This window comes from Sciurus vulgaris (genome assembly GCF_902686455.1).
Source record: "Sciurus vulgaris genome assembly, chromosome: 12".
Classification (NCBI taxonomy): Eukaryota; Metazoa; Chordata; class Mammalia; order Rodentia; family Sciuridae; genus Sciurus; species Sciurus vulgaris.
In genome coordinates, this window is record NC_136473.1 from 43,563,106 (window position 1) to 43,583,381 (window position 20,276).

At 41.8% G+C, this 20,276-nt stretch overlaps 1 protein-coding gene across 11 annotated transcripts in view; it reads right to left on the reverse strand.

Annotated features, from left to right (window-relative positions):
* Window positions 1–19,957, reverse strand: part of SVIL (supervillin) — a 226,051-nt gene extending 206,094 nt beyond the window's left edge. For 4 of the 11 annotated variants that reach the window (XM_079105793.1, XM_079105806.1, XM_079105804.1 and 1 more), the window contains exon 1: window positions 19,641–19,956. The gene's annotated coding sequence lies outside the window, so the exon portion shown is untranslated. Of the gene's footprint in view, window positions 1–18,704; window positions 18,894–19,640 lie in introns of those variants that run through there. The other 7 variants (XM_079105799.1, XM_079105791.1, XM_079105797.1 and 4 more) reach the window with 4 other exon arrangements.
* Between the last annotated feature and the right edge of the window lie 319 nt (window positions 19,958–20,276).

The window sequence follows — 20,276 nt, forward strand, 5'->3', positions numbered from 1 at the left end:
ATTAGAATCCACAGTCTATCCCAGACTGACCTTGAGGTCAGACCTCATGTCCCAAGACTTGTCCTAATGGTCTAGTACAGTGGAGAGTTGAAAGTTCACCAGCCCTTGAGGCACAGTCACCAGATTCTTCAGAGACTACTTACTTCCTCTGCCACACTCCAAAAATTCCTGGATGCTGTGGGACCAGACAAGGAAGAAAGATTTGCAGAACAAGAAAATGAGAAACCATCTAGGTATAGGAGGAGGTCCTAGGTTTAAATACAAATAGCTCTTGGCCTGATCTACCCAGTACAAGAACCAATGGTCAAACATGGCTACTTGAAATGCGATGTGCCATATTGGAAATGTGGAACTAAATGTTAACTTTTAAGGAATTTTATTTAAATTTACAAACAGAAGCAGAGTATTTTTCTATTAAACACAAATACTTTGCTTTGACGGGACTACATTTGACATGAAATACTATGTTGCTTAAGTTGTTACTAGTCAAGTGTAGTGTGGGGATCTACACAGAGTAGTCAATCATCAATCTACACTGATTGGCTGAAACAATTGTGTTCCCACAGATTTAACACTGTAATGCACTCATCTGAATATTTTAGAATGTACGAGTTATAGTATTAATTATGTAAGCCACCATTGGCAATTACATTGAAAAACATGTTTTATATAAAATATAATTGTAAAAAATATAAATAAATTAAAAATTTAAAAATATATAGTTGTTTTTCTAGTTTATAAAATAAATATGGCAATACTTTCAAATTTAAAACAGTCTTAGTGATAACACAAAAGCAAATGGAGATACAGAAGCTAATTCTACAATCAGAATGGTAAAAGGAAAAGGAGATGGAAGAGGAAGTTTTACAAAAAATGTCATAATCAAAGGCAATTATGATTTTCTATAGCACAGCAACATGAACAAACTTTTGGCTGCAACAAGAAAATCACAGATGATAAAGCAAACAATATTAAGAGGTAATTTCAGCAAAGCCATGGTGAATTTGATGCTGTTTCCTCTAAAGAGTCAAAAAAGGATCAATGAAATTAGTCACTCGGAAGTTAGAATTAAGCAGCCAGTAAAAAAATTTTAATGATTTTTAACATCTGAGCTTGTAACTCTGGTCAACAATAAAACATCTTTGATTCTTAAACAAAAAAGAAAATAATCTTTAGATGGAGAAAAGCTAAGAAAATTATTAGAGAAATTTTGTAAGAAAATTGTGAGAACATAAAAAATATATTGTATAAAAAGTGAAAGATTTTTAATTAAGCAACTAAGCAATAGCCCATAGAACACTAAAATAAACCAAGGTAAATATTGTTAAAAGTGTCTAGTAGATACATATAAATGCTATGAATTACTGCCAGTCTATGGAACTGCTGAAAGTAATAGAAAGCCATGATTTATTTATTTATTACTATTATTTTGGGGGGACCAGGGATTGAACCCAGAGATGCAACATCCCCAGCCCTTTTTATTTTTTATTTTGAGACAGGGTCTTGCTGAATTACTTAGGGTTTCACTAAGTTGCTGACGTTGGCTTTGAACTAGTGATCCTTCTGCCTCAGCACCCCCACCCCACCCCCGAGCCACTAGGATTACAGGCAAGTACCACTGTGCCTGGCAAAAACCATGAATTCGATAATCGTATTCTTTGCCAATAATTTCCAGATGAGTCACAGAAGAGTTCTACAAAGATACATTATACAGTTAACTCCAATTCATGATATGCTTTATTCAAAATGAACACATGCAATATACTCAGTGAAGACAATAAAAAGCAATGTGATTTGTATTTACTCACAGATATTATACTACCTATGAAAAAGCCAAGTTTGAAGTTTCAAGAACTGGAAAATTTATTTGTAACCCAGTTAGGCAAAAGAATCTGCACTGAAATTAATACTTTTCATAAGAGGAGTGAAAAATAATGGTGATATACATTTGTGTGTGTATGTACTGGTAAATGAACAAGGAGTTCTTTACCACTGAGCTACACTCAGCCCTTTTTATTTTTTATTTTAAGACAAGGTCTCGCTACCTTGCCAAGGTTGGTCTGAAATGCTGGATCATCCTGCTTCAGCCTCAGGTATGTGCCACCACCCCTGGCTATATATTTTTCCAACTTGAAACAATACACATATTTCACTGAAATCAAAAGCAGATATACGCCAGGCATGGTGACGCATGTGTGTAATCACAAAGGCTCAGGAGGATGAGGCAGGAGGATCATGAGTTCAAAACCAGCCTCAGCAACAACGAGGTGCTAAGCAACTCAGTGAGACCCCGTTTCTAAATAAAACACAAAATAGGGCTGGGGATGTGGTTGGCTCAGTGGTCGAATGCCCCTGAATTCAATCCCCAGTACAAAAAAGAAAAAAAGCAGATATAAAATGCCTTCAAAATGTACAAGAAAAGTTTGAAGAATATTTTCTTGATATTGATAAATTTAAACTTGGTTCTCAATTTTAAAATATATTTCACCACACAATTGTCACAGATTTTATGCCAATTTTTTTTTTTTTTTTACAAAAAAGTGAGGTATGACCATTACATGAAGCTTTTTCAAATATGTCTTCATATTACTTAAATATCATTTAAACTAGACTATCTTTGGTCCAATATTAGGATGCATAGAATACTCATGAATATAGGTTAATGCTTTGGCGATGATCATGTGGTGAAATACAGTATTCTTTTGGATTTGATGTTAGAAATCCTGAGTTGGCATAAGAGTGAGTGAACTTACATAACTTGAACAGATAGAGCTTTTAAACTGATGTGCTTTTGTTTCAAAAAGCCAAATTAATTCTAAAAAAAGATGAATCAGTTTTGTCAATCTGGATGCAAATATTAATGGAAAGTGATTTTTTTGACACTTGATTCAGCTGCTGGAAAACTTAAGTACAGAACTTGGTTAAAATTAAACTATAAATTTTATGAAATCTAAATACAGATCAAGTGCTTCAGATGAAAATTTAGTATCTGAATTTAGATCTGATATAGCTATAACATATATGTCAAATTTCAAGATTTACTACCAATAAAAGGAAGGACAATATGTCTCATATATATTTTTGACATGGACTGTATGTTGCAATGATAACATTTTGGATAGACTGGATTAAGAAAAACAGATTGTTAAAATTAGTTTCACCTATTTCTTAAGTTTTAATGTAAATACTAAGAAATCTCAAATTACACCAGGCATGGTGGCATGTGTCTATAATCCCAGCTACTAGGGAGGTTGAAGCAGGAGGACTACAAGTTTGAGGCCAGACTCCACAACTTACTGAGACTTTGTCTCAAAGTAAAAAATAAAAAGGGCTGAGGATGTAGCTCAGTAACAACTGGTTCAATTTCCAGTAGCACAAAAAAAGAAAAAGAAAGAAAAGAAAGAATTCTCAAATTACAGATGTGGTCATGTTATATATCTATTGAATAGTCAGAATCTCTAGCTACTTAAAGCAGTCTTTTCCCAGAAGCCCTACTATCATTTGAAAATTACTTAAAAATGTAGAACTCAGGCCCTAGCTAAAACCTACTAAACAGAAATGGAATTTTAATAAAAATCCTAGGATTGATCAAGATGGGGGGGAAAAAAGCATATTTATCTTTTTGCCTGTCAACCAGGAGATGGTTGGGGGTGAAAAGAGAAACCAGTCAAAAATATTGCATAATGGTTTCAGGACACAGGACATCAGGAAGCAAATGAGATGAGCCTCCGATTGCACAAGCTTATCACCTGGAGAGATTCCTTGGCAGTAACACAGGCAGAGAGAACCCAGGAAGAGTCCAGCAGACTCCCTGCGTGGAGGACACAGACTGAGAGTTTGGAGAAACCCGGGCAGCTAGGATTTGTAAGAAAGGGTACCAAAAGGGAGAGAACTGCACACAGTGAGAACACCAGAAATCTCAGTCCACGTATGTAAGCAAACTTCCTGTGGCTGGGAAAGCACACCAGAAAAGATGAGTGACAGCAGCAGCTAGTGCTCAGGCGCAGGTGAAAGTAGTACCTGCTTCCGCCAGAGAGATTAGAGAAACTCACGATTCAGCTATATTAGGTACTCAGAAACACATTGCTTATGTTTAAAACTACAACTTTAAGAACTAAAAGGGAAAAACTGTCAAACTGCAAAAGTTAAAGATGTATACTTACTTATTAAAGCAATCACTAAAATAGCTAAACAAAGAGATACAGCTAATAAGCTAATCAAGGAGAGAAAATGGAATCCTAAAAAATATTCAAATAATTCCAAAAGGAGGCAGAAAAATAGGAAACAGCAATGAATAATGAATAGGCTACAAAGAAAACAACTAGCAAAATGAAAGATTCAAAATTAGCTGTATCAAGAGTTACATTAACTGTAAGTGACCTAAATATTCCAACAAATGACTGATTTTCATATGTGGGGGGAGATTCAAATGTATATTGCACTTTAATATAAAGACACAAATAGTTTTAAAGTGAAAGGATAGAAAAAGATGCACCATGCTAACACCAAACAAAAGAAAACTGAGGTGGCTTTATGAAAATCAGGCAAAGTATACTCTAGAGCAAAGAACATCAGTTGATGGACAAAAGACCCCTTCATAATGGTAAGTGGCCAATTTATCAATAGAATATAAAAATCCTAAACATTTATTCACTTCAGTAGCTATACATCTAAATATAGAAAGTCCTTCACTTACATTGGGTTTGTGTTCTAATATACCCAACCTAAGTTGAAAATACCATAAGTCAAAAGACACTCAATACATATCTCACATACAAAACACTTTGGCTTAACCTAGCCTACTTTAGACCTGCTACGAATGCTAACCTCAACCTACAGTTGGGCAAAACTGCCTAACACAAAGGCTCTTTACTGATGAAGTGTTGTGTATCTCATGTACACACACAGGCATTTTGTAGATATGGTGGGAAGGGATTCAAAAACACAAAACAACATCCCCAAATGATGGCACAGTAGACTATCAGCTGTTTTCCCCCATGATTCCATGGCTGACAGAGCTGTAGCCCACTGTGCTGCCAGGTATCTCAGTAGAGTATCACACCACATATCAATAGACTGGGAAAAGATCAAAATCAAAACTTGAAGCATGATTTGTACTGAATGTGTATCACCTTCACACTATCATGGAGTCCAAAAATCATGAAGTCGAGCCATCAATAAGTTGGGGACTGTCTACACATAAAGCAAAAACTGACAGAACTGAGGAGAAACAGACAAGTTCACAGCTGAGGTCACATATTTCTATGCTGCTTTCTTGACTTCTGATAGAACAAGTAGACAGATCAACAGTACATGCACGAAAGATTGGAACAAGATCGCCAAGTGCCACATATACACATGAAAGTTTGAGGAGTACTGCCCTGTGCTGCTAATAATGGGTACACAGTCCATATCCAGGTCAATTTTTCTGCAAATTTCAAGAAAAGTTTGAATAATTTATCCAAGATATACCATAGAGCCCTAGAAGTTAAGAAATTGTGGCTCAACACTGACCTGAACTTTTCCCAAAAAACAAATTACCTGGAAGATTAAAAAAAACAGTGGCAACATTATACCTCAATAAAGCTATTCAAAGGAAAAGAAGAGTCTTTTGACTCCCAACTGGTATCATCATAACTAGTGCTTTCTTCTGACATCTATGCTGATCCAGAGTTACAGGAGAAGGTACTTTCAGGAAAGCTAATCTTCAAAAATATATCACAGCATTTGGAGACGACAGAGTTAGTTGAAAGAGACTGGACTTATCTAACAGATCTGTAAATAACACCAGCCCCATTAAAGCTCCATGAGACTAACTAACTGTGCTCCTTATAGGACTACACTAACAGCTGTTATAAAATAAGGTATAGATGTTGCCTAGCACATAGCATAACATGCTCAGTAAATATTAGTTCCTTTTCCTACATGCACTGACTAGTAAGTGTGCACACCCCCGGAGCAGAGATTAACTCTCCAGCACATCTGCTTGAATAATCCCAGTAAAGACCAGGAAAGTCAATACCTTCAACAGCAAAGTCAGTGTCTCCATTTTGATCACTGAAAATCCTGAGGCATCATTCAACTGAGCCAAACTTTTCCTTCCAACCCTCAATGAAGAGCTGTACTCTATTTATGGTGGTAACTTACACTCTTCCAACAGCTGTTGCCTAACATCTCATGATGGATTAACAAAGAAAAGAAGTTGGACAGCTTTATAATCAAGTTTTAAATGGTGGTAAATAGAATATCAGAAATAACCCTATTTAAAGGTTTTTCAAGAAACACACTGGAAAGTCTCTATCTTTTGTTACTGGCTCATGTAGGGCAAGGCATCCAAAGACCTGGGTTCCAGGCTGGATCCTGATGCCTAGTGCTTGATAATCTTGAATCTAATACTTTTTTTTGTGGGCCTAAATTTCCTCATCTTTAAAAGAAAGATATGAAGGCATGTACTTTTCATCTTATAAAGTAAAATAAAATGAGATACATATGGAGACATAGATCATACTTAAAGGTATTATATTGAATGACTATGCTAATGAGTTCCTCCTGTTCATATAGAACATCAAGAGGAAACCATTAAGTGTTCTAGCTAGTGTTGTTCTCCTTTTTAAACTTATCCATTCTATCTTGCACAAGTTTTTAAAATACAAAAATCTCCCAAATTACTACTGAAAAGATTTTTCTGCAAAAATCAAGAAAAGTTTTGAGTAATTTATCCAAGATCATATCATAGAGCCCTGCAAGTTAGAAAATTGTGGCTTAACACCAACCCGAACTTTCCCCCAAAAACCTAACTAGAAGGTTAAGAAAACAGTGGCAACATTATACCTCAATAAAGCTATTGAAAGAAAAGAAAGAAAACAGTGGTAATGATCATTTTCCAGGTTTTATAAGCTAGAATTCTTTCCACATTAGCACCAAACTTGTCTTTGCAGGATGTGCACATTCACACACAAACAAACATGCACATGCGTGCACACAACAGTGTTTTTACTATGAGTTGTACTAAAATCTGGGACAATAAATGTCTCTTAAGCAGACAGACACTTGAATTATTGCCTCCAAAGGCACTAAAAACTTCAACCCTGAATTGACAGCTTTGTTCTTTTATTATTACTGCATTTTGCATTAAACCGCACTTCTGGAATCCTCTATCACATGTATGATCTTCATTTTGGTAGTACTACCACTTATTTATTAGCTTACTGTACTGCCATGTGAATGTGGCTTTACCAGAAAAAGATCTAGATTTAACCCTCAATTATGTCTCCCTCTAGATACCTGGTTTTGACCAACCATTTTACCTCTGTGGACCTTGATATTTCTCATCTGCACAATGGAAATAAGACTACCTACTTCACATGGTGATTGTGATGGACATTAGATATGTGAAAACACCTAGCAGAATGCCTTGCACACAAAAGTACTCAATATTTTAAAATCTGAAAAGCATCTCCAAATTCAACTGTGATTTCAAAATGCTTGTAAAATGCAAACAATTTTCATAGTACCTGACCTGAAACTTTCAGTATTCACTTTTAAGAAAGCATTATTCTTAGCAAGAGATGTTTGTCCTACCAGACTATGAAAAAAGGAGGAGGAGATGATGGAAGAGAAGAGACAATGGAGGTGGAGGAGGAAGAGGAAGAGGAGGAGATAGATGATAGAGGAGAGGACAGGAGATGATGGAGGTGAAAGAGGAGAAGATGATGGAGGGGAGGGAAGAGATAATGGAGGAGAGGGAGGAGCAGAAGGAAATGATGGAGGAGGGGAGGGGAAGAAGAGAAAGGGGAAGAAGGGGAAGAAAAACATCTTGAGAGAGAAAAATTCACACTGTGTATGAAGTCAATTCTTGTCATCTTTTAGCTTGTCTTCACTCCCCTACTTAAACCAAAATCTTAAAATGTGAAATCACAGATATCCTCATCTTCAGCTATATTTGGTGATGGAAATGAATCCAGCAAACCTAAATGCAATGGAAGCCACTCTGCCTACTTCCACAGCTCATTAACTCTCCTTAGTTGTCCCGAGAATCCCAAACAATGCGAAAACCATTTGGAAAATATGAAAACATGAAACAGAAAAGCCATTGTTGGGGAAACTATAAGCAATCCATGTGAATCTGGCAACCAAAGAGGATAAAAAACTTGGATGAGAAAAACGGATGGGTGAAGATTATGCAAACACAGCATTGAACTTGGCAAAGCCAACTTCTGGCTGAAATGGGAAGTGAGAAGAAAATGTGTATTGAAGACTATGGGTATGGAGTACACAAAATATGGGTTTACGCTCATGCGCGGTGCTAAATCAGATACGACCTAAACCTAGAACCAGCATCTGCTCAAAGGGAAAGTGAGACGTTTCCCACAATTAAGTCTGCAGTTTTTTCCTAAGGTTCGTCTTGGGGGGGCAGGGGGGTTGTTTTTGTTTTTAGAAGCCAAGCTACAAAAGATGGAACCAATTTTCACATGGAAAAAAAAAAAATAAAGTGCTTTCACTGCTGTAACTAACTTGTGTTTCCTCCAGCACTGTGAGAACCAAGTACAGAAAAAAATAAATGCCACGCGATGAAAGGTTTCAGCTTTTTAAAAAATGATGAGGAAGTTATTTTTTTAACACACAGATGTTGGGTTTACATAAATAATCAACCAAAACATTTTCTAACCATACAATTTTCTTGTCGAGCATATAATATGTTTTTCTTTTTCCCGGAACCTCAATGCTCAATTTCAGTACTATATATATATATATATTTTTTTAATATATATGTTTATATATATTTATGTATATTTATATATGTATTTATATATAATACACACAAACACACACACATATATGTATACACACATATACATCTCCTATTTTAAAATCTTATATCAAATTAATTTTTAGGAATTGAACAGAAACAGTCTAAAATTGCTTGAAATAAGTTCTCTCTAAATTTGACTTCATGATCTATCACTTTTTCCAGGAATGTAAACTCTCGGTTTTATTCTCAGAGCTTTTGGACTTAAAATCTGATGGATTAAGAAAGAACTGCAGTCTTTAAATAAATAGCATGTTCACCTGTGGAATTTCCTCATCAGGACACACAGATCAGGAACAGAGGTCTGGCTTTCTGCTTGTATCCCTGCCAAAAGTCACAACTGAAACAGAAACAGGACAGACAAATGCTTGTCAAAGTCTCTTTTTTAGCCACAGCATAACTCATCCTGAATATGCTGTAGGTGTCCTCTTGGTCTCTTCTGGAAGAAGGCAGGATTCCACTTCCCTTCTGAGCCTCTCCTTTGTTTCAAAGAGCAATAGGCTTCCTCCAACCTGCCTGGCCAGTATTCACAACCACAATGGGGTGTTATCAGAAACATAGAGCCTTCCTATCCTTAGAAGGCAGAGAGAGGAGGAAGAACAGTATAGTCTCCACCATGCTGACTGTGAAGATGAACAAATACTATTGCACAGGTGTGTCCTGGTGGGCACGTGCCTGCCCAGAGAAGAGTCCATATGAAGAGCAGAACCTAATGAGAAAGTTACCCTTCTCTTCAACAGGTCTGAAATAGGACTATTCTTCTCACCCAAGCACACTTGAGAACATCAAGGTGGAAACTCAAGGCTGTTGGTATAATACACAATACCCAGAAAACAGAGTTGTGGGGCTACAGTCTCTCCTGGGTGACAATAAGGCTGGCAGCCAGTTTCTGGAATGCTTACCAGAGGGAAAGGAAAGTCTCTCTAGAAATACAGTTGCCAGAATACTGAATGTCAAGGATACTCAGAGAAAATGCATAATTACAGACTCAGAGAAACTCTTTAAACCAGGTCACCATGGATCTCCTTTCTACAGTGGCAGAGCTAGTGAAATCACCACTGTACATCCTTCATACAAAGTGGCTCCAGGCTTTCTTCTTCCATCATCATTGTATTAGTCAGCTTTCCATCGCTGCGACAAAATATCTGAGAAAATCAACTTATGAGAAGGAAAATTTTTTTTCAGCTCAGGGTTCAGAGGTTTCAGTCCAAGGTCACTTGGCTCAGCTGCCTTTGGATCTGTAACAAAGCAGGAGCATGAGGCAGAGGAAGACTGCCTCATAGTAACCAGGAAAGAGAGAGGTGGGAGGGCTGGGGATCCTGACATCTCCTCCAAGGGCACACCCCAAATGACCTAACTTTCTTTCCAGTAGGCCCCACCTCCTGAAGGCTCCACCACCTCTCAACAGTATCACAGGTTGGCAACCTGTGTTTAGTATCAGGGTCTTCGGGGGACAGTTAAGATCTAAATACAATACACGCATAACAATTACATATGGGGAAGGATGTACAATGTGATTGAAGTAGATTCCTAGCTATGGAGGACAAGTAAATTGAGGAATATACTGATGGTCTCTCATCTATTGCAAGAAAGTCCATGACTTTGGATCCAAGTTCAAACTCAGACTCCACTGTGTATTGTTTGAACTTCTTTGAGATATTTAACCTACCAAGACTTCTGCTTAATAAGACAGTGCTGATTGAAAGAGGGAGGAAAGCCAAGCCCTCAGCACAGGGCCTGGGAAACAGCAGCAGGTTTCAGCAGCAGCGACGGCAGCAGCACCCCACCAAGGCTTCGGTGCTTGTCTCCATTACATCTGGAATGTGCTTCCATCACAGCACCTATGCTGATTTTCTTCAGCTGTTATCCCAACTGTAAGCTCTGTGAGGGCCAGCTTCACTCGATAACGTACTGTCACCTCCAAGAATGTGAGAAGATGTCCATGCACATTGCTCACACCTATACACACATGCGTACATATGCCAGGTGGCTGAGAAATGTTAGCTGAACAAATGAGTGATGGACAAACAGTCTGAGCACTTTCGTTTCTACATAATTCCAATCTCAGGAACCTTCCTCCAGTTGTTGTTATTGATGGGCAACTTGACTAGGTTAACTGAAGTTGGTGGTCACATCCAGATTCCACGTTCAGCAGCCACCAGTTAAAGAACATCGCTGAACCAAGTATCCCTTGGTCAGACTATGGTATAGTCCATACTGAAACATCAATTCTTATCCCAGTGTTATAAACAGAGTCCCATCTCTACTGGAGCAAGAAAACTTTGTGTAATTGAGAAATTAAAGAAACAAATTTAATTTGGGCATAGGTAAGTTCTTTTACTTTTTTTATACTTGAAAAAAAGTAAAGCAAGGATAAATTTTAATTAGGTAAATATTTCTCTCTTATACACACACACACACACACACACACACACACACACACACTAGAAAGAGCAATCTTCATGAGACCCTGTCTTAAAATAAACATAAAAAATAAAATGGGCCGAGGATGTGGCTCAGTGGTTAAACACCCCTGGGTTCAATTCCTGGTACAAGAAAAAAAAAAAAAAAAAGAAAGAAAGAAAGAAAGAAAAAAGAAAAACAGAAAGAAAGAGAAATCTCTTGTTCACTGCCCAGATGGGAAGTCTCCAGAGTGCATGACCACAGCCAAGCCCATTAGCAGCCACTGCTGTCCTCCCTGCAGCCTCTGCTACAGGGCAGAGCATTCAACATCCAGACCATCGAGTCCTGATACTGGGCATAACCCTCTCTGTTCATGGCTTGGGGTAAAAATAAAGATTCCCTAATCAGGGTCAATCTGACAATGATTTCCTAAAACTTTTTCTCCAGTGTATGATTCTGAACACAGGATCATGGTTAGGACATATCCCCGACAACTTTATAAACAAAAGGACTCAATACAGTCTTTTTTTTTTTTTTTTTTGGGGGGGGGGGTTTCCTGGGATTGAACCCAGGGGTACTTAACCACTGAGTCACATCACCAGCCCTTTTTTATTTGGAAACAAGGTCTTGCTAAGTTGCTTAGGACCTTGCTAAATTGCTGGCTTTGAACTTGTGATCCTCCTGCTCAGACTCCTGAGTCCCTGGGATTATAGACATGTGCCACTGTGCCTGGCCGAGTAAGTCTTAATATGACAAATTGTTCATGACTTATGCAAACCCAGACTGGCCACAAAGCACACACTCCCTCCCCAGATTCACCAGAAATATAATTTGAAGGAGGAAAAAAAGAGGGAGAGAGAGCACAAACAGTAATTCTGCTCTGTGTGTGTAAAATTTCCATTTGTAAAGAAAAGGTTATTCAAAATAAGCTTACATTCCAGTCACTTTCAGGTACTGCTTTGTGAAAGGAAAGCCAAAATAAATTTCAATCTTCCCCAAAGTTCAGGTCTTTAAATGACCTGACCTGACCAGTTTCAAAACGGGTGTATCCAAGTTTCAATTCCAAAGAAGTATTTTGAAAAGCAAAAGTTCCCTCGAAATAAAAACTTTGAGGGTGTATATAATGTAATAATTATACTAAACTCAGGTGACAGCCAAATGGGATCAACTCAGGACAAAGGCAGAAGGGTCTACAAATTGTTGGAAAAATAAAGGGAAAAGAATATACCTATTAAGAAGCAATGTCAAAAAAGGGAAAGAAGGAAGGGAAAGAAGAAAGAGCAGAACAGCCTGGAAAGAAACAAAGCCACGCATTGGAAAGCCTGGGAAACTGTGGATACAAAAGGTCAGCAGTGCTGGGAGCAAAAAGGGGGCAGCAGAATCAGCCAAAGCAAAGGCAGACAGAAGTAACCAGAAAGGACAGTTGGGGGTGGGGGAAACTTACCCCAAGTCAAGAGCAGACTGGATAGTGGGGGGAAGCAATTAAACACCCATGACAGATGGAGATAAGGGCATCCAAGGCAAATACGTCCCTAAGACGCTTGAAACCTTAGACTACAGGGAGGTGGCCAGACAGCAGCAACCAGGGACAGGAGGGGCAGAATGTCAAAGGGAAGACAAAGGGCCCTAGAATGAAAAGAAAGCTGCCCACATTTGGAGGTGTGGAGGAGGTCCACTAGGTACGGGCAGGGAGCAAGACTGCAGCTGCACAAGGAACACTAGAGATACCCTAAGCAAAGGAGGGGCTGGGCTCTCTGTGGCTGCACCCACAAAGCTCATCATCTTCCTCCCGTGGTAAAATAAATGGCTACTGTTTCTAAACTCTAAGGTGTATGATGCTGAGGGGACACCACAGTCACCATTTCCATGGGGTGATGGCTCATTTTCCAATAGTCCTTCTGCAGAAAGGACAAGTCAGGTTAACTTTGACCTTCTGTCTATGTCTGACACCATCAAGCATTCTGTAGCATCCCAAACCATTAAACTGGAATAAACCACCTGATGCTTAAATATGAAATTGTCGCTGAGAGGAGATGGGCTAGTTGAGGAAGGAGGATGGGTCCCAAGGCCATGTTAGGCCTGCGTGTGCGTGTGCATGTGTGTGTGTGTGTGTGTGTGTGTGTAGGTGTATGCAGGTGCGTGTTAACAGAAAGGAGGGAGGCATGTGTTAGAAAGATGGCAGCTGTGCATTTGAGAGACAAGACTTAGAAACATAACAGGATAAGAGAACAACTGTACTGTGCAAAGAAGTGTAATGAGAGATTTATCCCAGGGAATGCACCCAGTAAAAAACCAGGAAGATCTGTTACAGTCAGAGCAAGCACAAGAAGTCTTAGGAACCAGTGACTTTTTAACTTTTTTTTTTTTTTTTAATGTATATTTTGACCCTTCCAACATTTAGCCAGGGAGAGTGCTGAATTCTGAGTCAGGAGATATAAGTTCTGGCCTAGCCAGGCCCAGTTATCAACTGTAGACTTAGTTTCTTCTTCTGCAAAATGGAAACCCCAGGTCATCAGCTGTAGGAACCTAATGGGGTTCTTGAGAGTCTCAAATGAAAATGGCAGTAAAAACCAACTGAAAACTGAAACACTGTAAAAATCTGTTATTAATGTGCTAGAGGGATAAAGTAGAAGATACATGAATGTGTAGAAGGAGCCCAGAGGGGATTAAAGGGCTTAGAATTTTGGGTCCAACTCAGCAACTCTGAGTCACTAGGGAATCTGAAGCAATAGCAGTTTCCAGAACAAGGGCCCCTTAGAGTTAGATGAGATTCAGAGTCAGAGGGTTTTATACATGTTCAAGTGATTATGGTTTATTTTATAACCTCTTCTAGAACAAAGGGGATTGAAGCTGACTGAATCCCATAAAGGACTGTAATTTATGCTGTAGCTACCAGAGGGTCATTTATTCACAATTCACAATAATGAGGAACAATGCAAGATGTCTTACAGTGCTGGGCAGGAGTGGGGAGACACTGAGGTGAGACAGGTGTCTTTACAGGAACTCAAGACCTTTAAGTACAGGTACTCAAAATTTGATACACCATATAATGCCTCTTCTGTCTTACTGTACCCAGGCTCTCCTCCTTGATTTTTACTTGCACATAAGCTTGCTGAACTCTGGCTTTACTTGAGCTGACATGATTACAACACTGTTCTGAAAACAAAGAGGTGCGTGAAGGGGCATGATCACAAAAAGGGCCTGCCTCTACTACAGTCCTCACAGTTTCCCTGTTGTTTATGTCTGCTGTTCCTGAACTGGGCACCTACTGGGGCTGGGCCCAAACCTTTTCCATCTTCATGTTCCTCAGGCCTGTCACCTTGTAAACACTCAACATAAGCCTGGCTGACTTAAACCAAACAGCCAGATCACCTTGGGTAAGTAACAGCTTCTTGGAAATTCAAGTTCTCTCACTGCCAAAACAAGAAGCATGGCCAGAGTACCTTCCAGCCCTGACTAATGCAAAAGAACTTCCATGCAATAGAAGTATTCCATGCAATAGAAGTATTCCATGCAATAGAAGAATGTATATTACTAAACCTGATTCATAGGGTAAAACATTTTTTAAAAATTTAATGTCAAATCCATTCCTTTACTAATTAATGAACTGTAAAAGCTGCCTAGGTTTTAAGTATAGAAAAACTGTAGACAGGCTGGTTATCCTAACCATTAAAAAAAATCAATTTAAAAAAATGTTAATTCTGACATTTCCTTTTAAATCTTCTCCTCTTGACAGACTCTATCTGGAATAACATTGACATAACAGAAACAAACAAGGACTATTTACAATGGCTACAGTTTAACAAAGGCTCCTGGATTTTTACCTTCCTTGGTTACTGAACAAAAGCAGCAAATGTAAGTACAGTTGCCCTAGCAGCTGGCAAGTTCTCTCCCATAAGAGAAGAAGTTGTGGAACAGCTGGGGAATGCAAGATGCTTTTGAACAAGCTGCTATGTGATCCAAAATAACGCTGCCTGTTTATCTTCCCTACAAAGGAAGCGACAGCCCAGAGCAGGTCTGGCGCATGCCCAGCAGCTGCTTCTGACTTCACAGTGGGAGCACAAGTGGCTACAAATGGAGCAAGATGCACAAAAGGGGGGCTCTTGCTCCTAACCCTTTACAGGCTGCCAAGTAGTTACACACTCAGCTCATTTTCAGGGTGGGAGAAAGCTGCATTTCATATCCAAATGTTAACCCTATGTAATGATGATCCTTCTCTTACTCCCATCTGTACAGTAAACAGAAAGATAACTTTTACCAAAACTATACCATCGATTGTTTAACATATTACATAGTTTCTAGTGCTCTGGTCCATAATTGATCATTTAAAATATAAAAAGCACAAAGTTCAGAATTATAAAATAGTGAAAAAGAAAATTATTTCTCCACTTATGTTTCCTGAATTGAAAACCTTTCAAGTGTTTTCACACATGAAATAGTCACACTGGTTGTGCCCTAGTTGTTCAGCATAAGTGACCTGTACCTCATTCTGTTACTGTTAGTTTAACAATTTTCTAATCAAACATAATTTACTCTAGTTCAGCAAATATTTTTGAAATGTTACATATCAAACTCTCTTTCCCCCTCCGTCAACTTGGTGGCTCACCTTTAAGCAAACTTTCAGAAAATATTCTATTTTCCAAGATGGTTCTTCTTTCTAAGTTTAAGCCAGTACAGTTTTCACAGAAGCAGATAATTTTTAAGTAGTGTAGATGGCTAATCAGTCAAAAAAGAGAATACTTGCTTCATTTTCTATACGTAGTTGAGGTTTTAGTTGATTTTGTTAATGTCCTGCCATCTTAGTCATTTGGATACTGACTTTAAATTTAAAAAGGAAAGGGAAATGGCTGGAGGGGCAGCCACAAAATTACACAGTGGCAAAAGCAGGAGGAAAGCCCTACAGTCACACAGTCTCTTGTAAATTCCTTCAGCAAACTTTTCCATCACTATTAACCTCTTCTACCACCCTCAACTTGCTGACAAAAGAGGAGGAAATCCCTAACTGTAGAAAATTGCAGTCATGACGAAAAATAGTGAGTTTGGGACAGCTATCATCTTACTTTACTTCTCCAGACGAATTGTGGAAGGGAAAAAAGTAGGAGTCTATTCTTACACAACACCATTATTAGTTAACATGTGTTGATCAGCTACTATGTACTAGGCACTGTGCAAAGTACTTTATGTGGATTGCCTAATTCAACTCCTGCACTTGAAATCAGGAAGCACCATCATTATACCCTTTTTAAAGGAAGAAAGTGAAGCTCAGAGAGGTTAAGCAATTGTCTAAGGTTACAGAGCAATAAAGGGTGCTTGAACCCAGCCATTCTGACTTCAGAAGCTTGCCTTACTCATCATGCCTTCCTATCTCCAGGAATGGCAGGGCAGTAGGACATTCTGAGTCTCAGATTGTCATTCCAAAGTTTCAAACCTCTTTCTTTAAGGCAATACATTTTAAATAAGAATCATAATACCAAAATCCCATATGTTAAGCCTGAGCTCCATGTTACATAGAGGATATATGGATTACACATATTTGTAGACCCTCAGAAGTAATTCAGGGGGGTTAACTTAACAGTTAGCAAGGTTGTCTGTTATTTCCAAAGAGACTTCACTTAATTTTAAACACACAGCCAGCACAGTGCAATACCCCACACAGGCAAGAAACTGCAGCTCCTTGCAACAGGGAAGGTAAATTGAGCTCTATGCTGTTGGAGTTCCTGAGCCCAAGCTCACCTGCCTAATGAGAAAGCACACAAAGCAAAGGGTAGCTATTTCTGACTCTCCTTGGAAGTGTCACATATTTCTAAAGATTTTTAGAAGGTGGTTTTTTCATAAACCTTAAGTTTTAAAAGTTGGTTTAGTTGAGATGCAGGCAATAACAGAAGTCAACAATGTGTGGAAAGTAAATCAAACCTTAATGCCTAACAGAATCAAACCTTAACTTGGGGTTACAGTGTATAGCCAGCAATCCATAAAAAAAAAAACAAAACAGAACAAAGCAAATAAGCAGTCGCCTTTGGAGTAGGATTCATGGACTTGTTTGCTTGTTTTTGGTAGGGCTGCTCCACCAAGTTACATTTCCAGTCCTTTTTATATTTTTATTTTGAGACAGGGTCTCGCTAAATTGCAGAGGCTGGCCTGGAATTTGTGATCATTCATTCTGCCTCAGCCTCCCAAGTAGCTGGGATTACTGCTCACCCAGTTCTGTTAACCTCCTTAGGCCTCAGTTTCTTCATGTGTAAAACAGAAATAACCTTCTGGGAGGAGGACCTGAAGTTTAAAAGAGCAAAGTGAAGATCCTTCCACAGTGCTGTAAGATTCTTTCTTGCATTAGGCATTCATCAAAGTTGGTTCCTGACCTTTCTTTACAACAGATGGGTTTGGAAGCACATAAGACACTAAGAGGTGAATTTCATCCACTGACTACTGGGGGTTGAGATTCACACCAGTAGGGAGGACCTGGCTTTCTTTGGCAGCACTTTCTCCTCTCCTGTACAGGTCCTGGAAACATCTGGCGCCAGCAGAGATGCTGCGCCTGACATTTCGATGGCAATATTTGTGCATGCGCAAGGATTTGCATAAAGTTACCACAAACCTTGGGGATGGTGGGAGGGTGGTTGGCAAGGAGCTCTTTTAATTGTCCCATCTGGCCTCTCCCCTTCCGCGAAACTCGCAATTGCAATAAACCTTCGGACTTCAAACGATCTGAATTGCCTACGCCAGAAGCGCTTAACTCCGCACCTGACCCAGATTGCGGCCTGGACTGGAGCCTCCCCGCCTCTCACTAATGCAATTACCGTCTTCAGGAGGTTCTGGGGACTTCTGATTGTCACCCGCGGACTAAACCACTCCCCATCTGGGAGTCCGTTTGGGCGTCTACACCACAGGGAGGGGCATGGGCGGGCGGTGGTGGCAGAGTGAGTCGCGCGCCTAGTTCAAACTCGCGCAGGTCCCGGGTGTGGGGCGCGGGGCTGGAGCCCCTTGCAGCCCTCGCCACTCCCCCGCAACAGTGAGAGAGAAAACAAACGATATCGCAGTTCTAAACACTAGCGCGTAACTCCCCGGGACGCGCTCTTCCCCGCCCCTCCTCCCCGCGTAACCGGCAGCTTGCTAACTTCCCGAAACTCCACGCAGAGAAATCCCAATCCGGCCCGTTCTTCTCGGCTGCGCGCGCCAGCGCGCTGGGGACGGAAGTGGGTGGAAGCAGCTGCCGCGCCGCGCCGTGCCGCGCCTTTGTTACTGCTCCGGGACCCGGTGGGCCGTCCGCAGCACACTGTGGCAGCAGCCCCGGGATCCTCCGCCCGCTCCCTGAGGGCGCCTCCCAGGTTCCCGCTCCGTCCGGGACAGGACCATAAGCAGCCACAATAAAACTGATCCCACCTCTGGCCTCAGCCTCGAGGGAGGCGCAGCGGCGCGTCCTAGTGTCCCCCGGCCTTAGCCCCATGCTGTCGTTCTCTGCCCTTAGGCTACAGCGACCAGGGACATTCCTCACCTTCCAGGGCTTTCTCGACACCTCCGAGTGGCGGAACCGCTGCTTCCCGCCGGACCGAGGCTTAACAGCCCAGACTTCACAGTAGCGCCCCGGCCACGCCACGCCTCTTTCCCACTGAGCGACGATCAGGTCCCCGCTCTCGGGATGATTCACTTCGCTCCTTACCTGGAGGCTCGCACGAGTCCCCTCCCCTCCGCCGGCCCGCGCAGCTATCGGGAGCTGGCGCCCTCTGCCGGGCCACCAGGCGGGAGCACCCTCGAGACCCGACGAGGGGCAGAGCACGGAAGGTGGAAGAAAATAGATCAGAGCCCAGCGCAGGGCCACCCGCGCCTCCCACCGCTGGTCACGCACTTCCAGAACACCGGCGAGCGCGCAGAGGACCGTTCTCTGCGAGATTCAGACCTAATTGAGCTCGCGCTCCCAGAATTACCCCCCTTGCGGTCCAGCTGGTCCAACCCTGTCCCCAGGAGGTGCCTGGAGGAAACGGCGACAAATCAGCATGTGCACGTCCTGTATTAAAACACTGCAAAGGCAGATTTTACTGGTTCGAATATGAAGTTTGTGTCTTGAGCCTCAGCAGCTCTTTGCTGCCTGAATTAAAGGAAGGGGGACGCCTCCGGGTCCCAGGCTAGGAAAAGGTTTGGGGTGAGCTGTAAGTGCGGTCATAGCCTCGGGGTGTTGGGGCTCCCGGGTCCCAGCTGGGGCTGAAAGCCTGGCCAACTTATGGTTCGCCCCAGCTGGGCGAGTGGCTATCCGATTGACTCGCCCTGTCGCCTGAGCAAACACTTCCCGCAGGTTAGCTTCTTAGCCTCCTACAAGTTCCGAGTGAAACTTTGACGGGGAACCGGGTGGAAAAGAAGATACTTCGGCTGGAGGGCCAGCGTATTGACGCGGAGCGCGTGCTACCAGGAGCCCAAACTTACCTACCCCACTCACCTTGTACCCGCGTTCCTGCCCAGCCCCGGCCGCAGGGTCGCCCTCGCCCACCTGCCGGCCCAGCAGCCACACGAAGTTCCCCGAGGGCCGGGAAACGCGGTCTAGCGCGGGACCTCGGTGACAACCACACAGTCCCCTACTCAAGCTGGCTCTCCAGGAGAGGCCGGGGAAAACTGGTAGGACCTCCAGTCGCTGCAGCTGCCTGAGCGGAGTTAGTTGGAGCTGGCCAGGCTAATCCAGGCGCGTCCTTCCCCGAGAGTCGGCAAGCGAGTCCCGGAGCGGCAGGCGGGCGCCGGGTATTAATTGAAGGGCCCCCGGGTGTCAGCCGCCAGGCGCTCTGAGTGGCTCGGACGGCTAGCCAGGCCGGCGGGGCCGGCCTGACCCACCCCCTCCGCGCGCTCCCGTCCTGGCCCGGCCCGGGGACGCGCCCCCGCTCAATCGCTGGCGGCTCCCGGGCGTTGGGGTTCCCTGGCGGAGATCTCTCACCCGATGTCACATGCCACTCACTACCGGTGGCTTCAGAGGCCAAAGAAGTGCCGCTTACCTCCGAGCCCCAAGCCAGCACTCTTGAGTTTCCTGCCGTTCTAGAGGTAAAACCTGGTAACGTGGGCGAACGTTGCATTGGTAGCTCCTCGG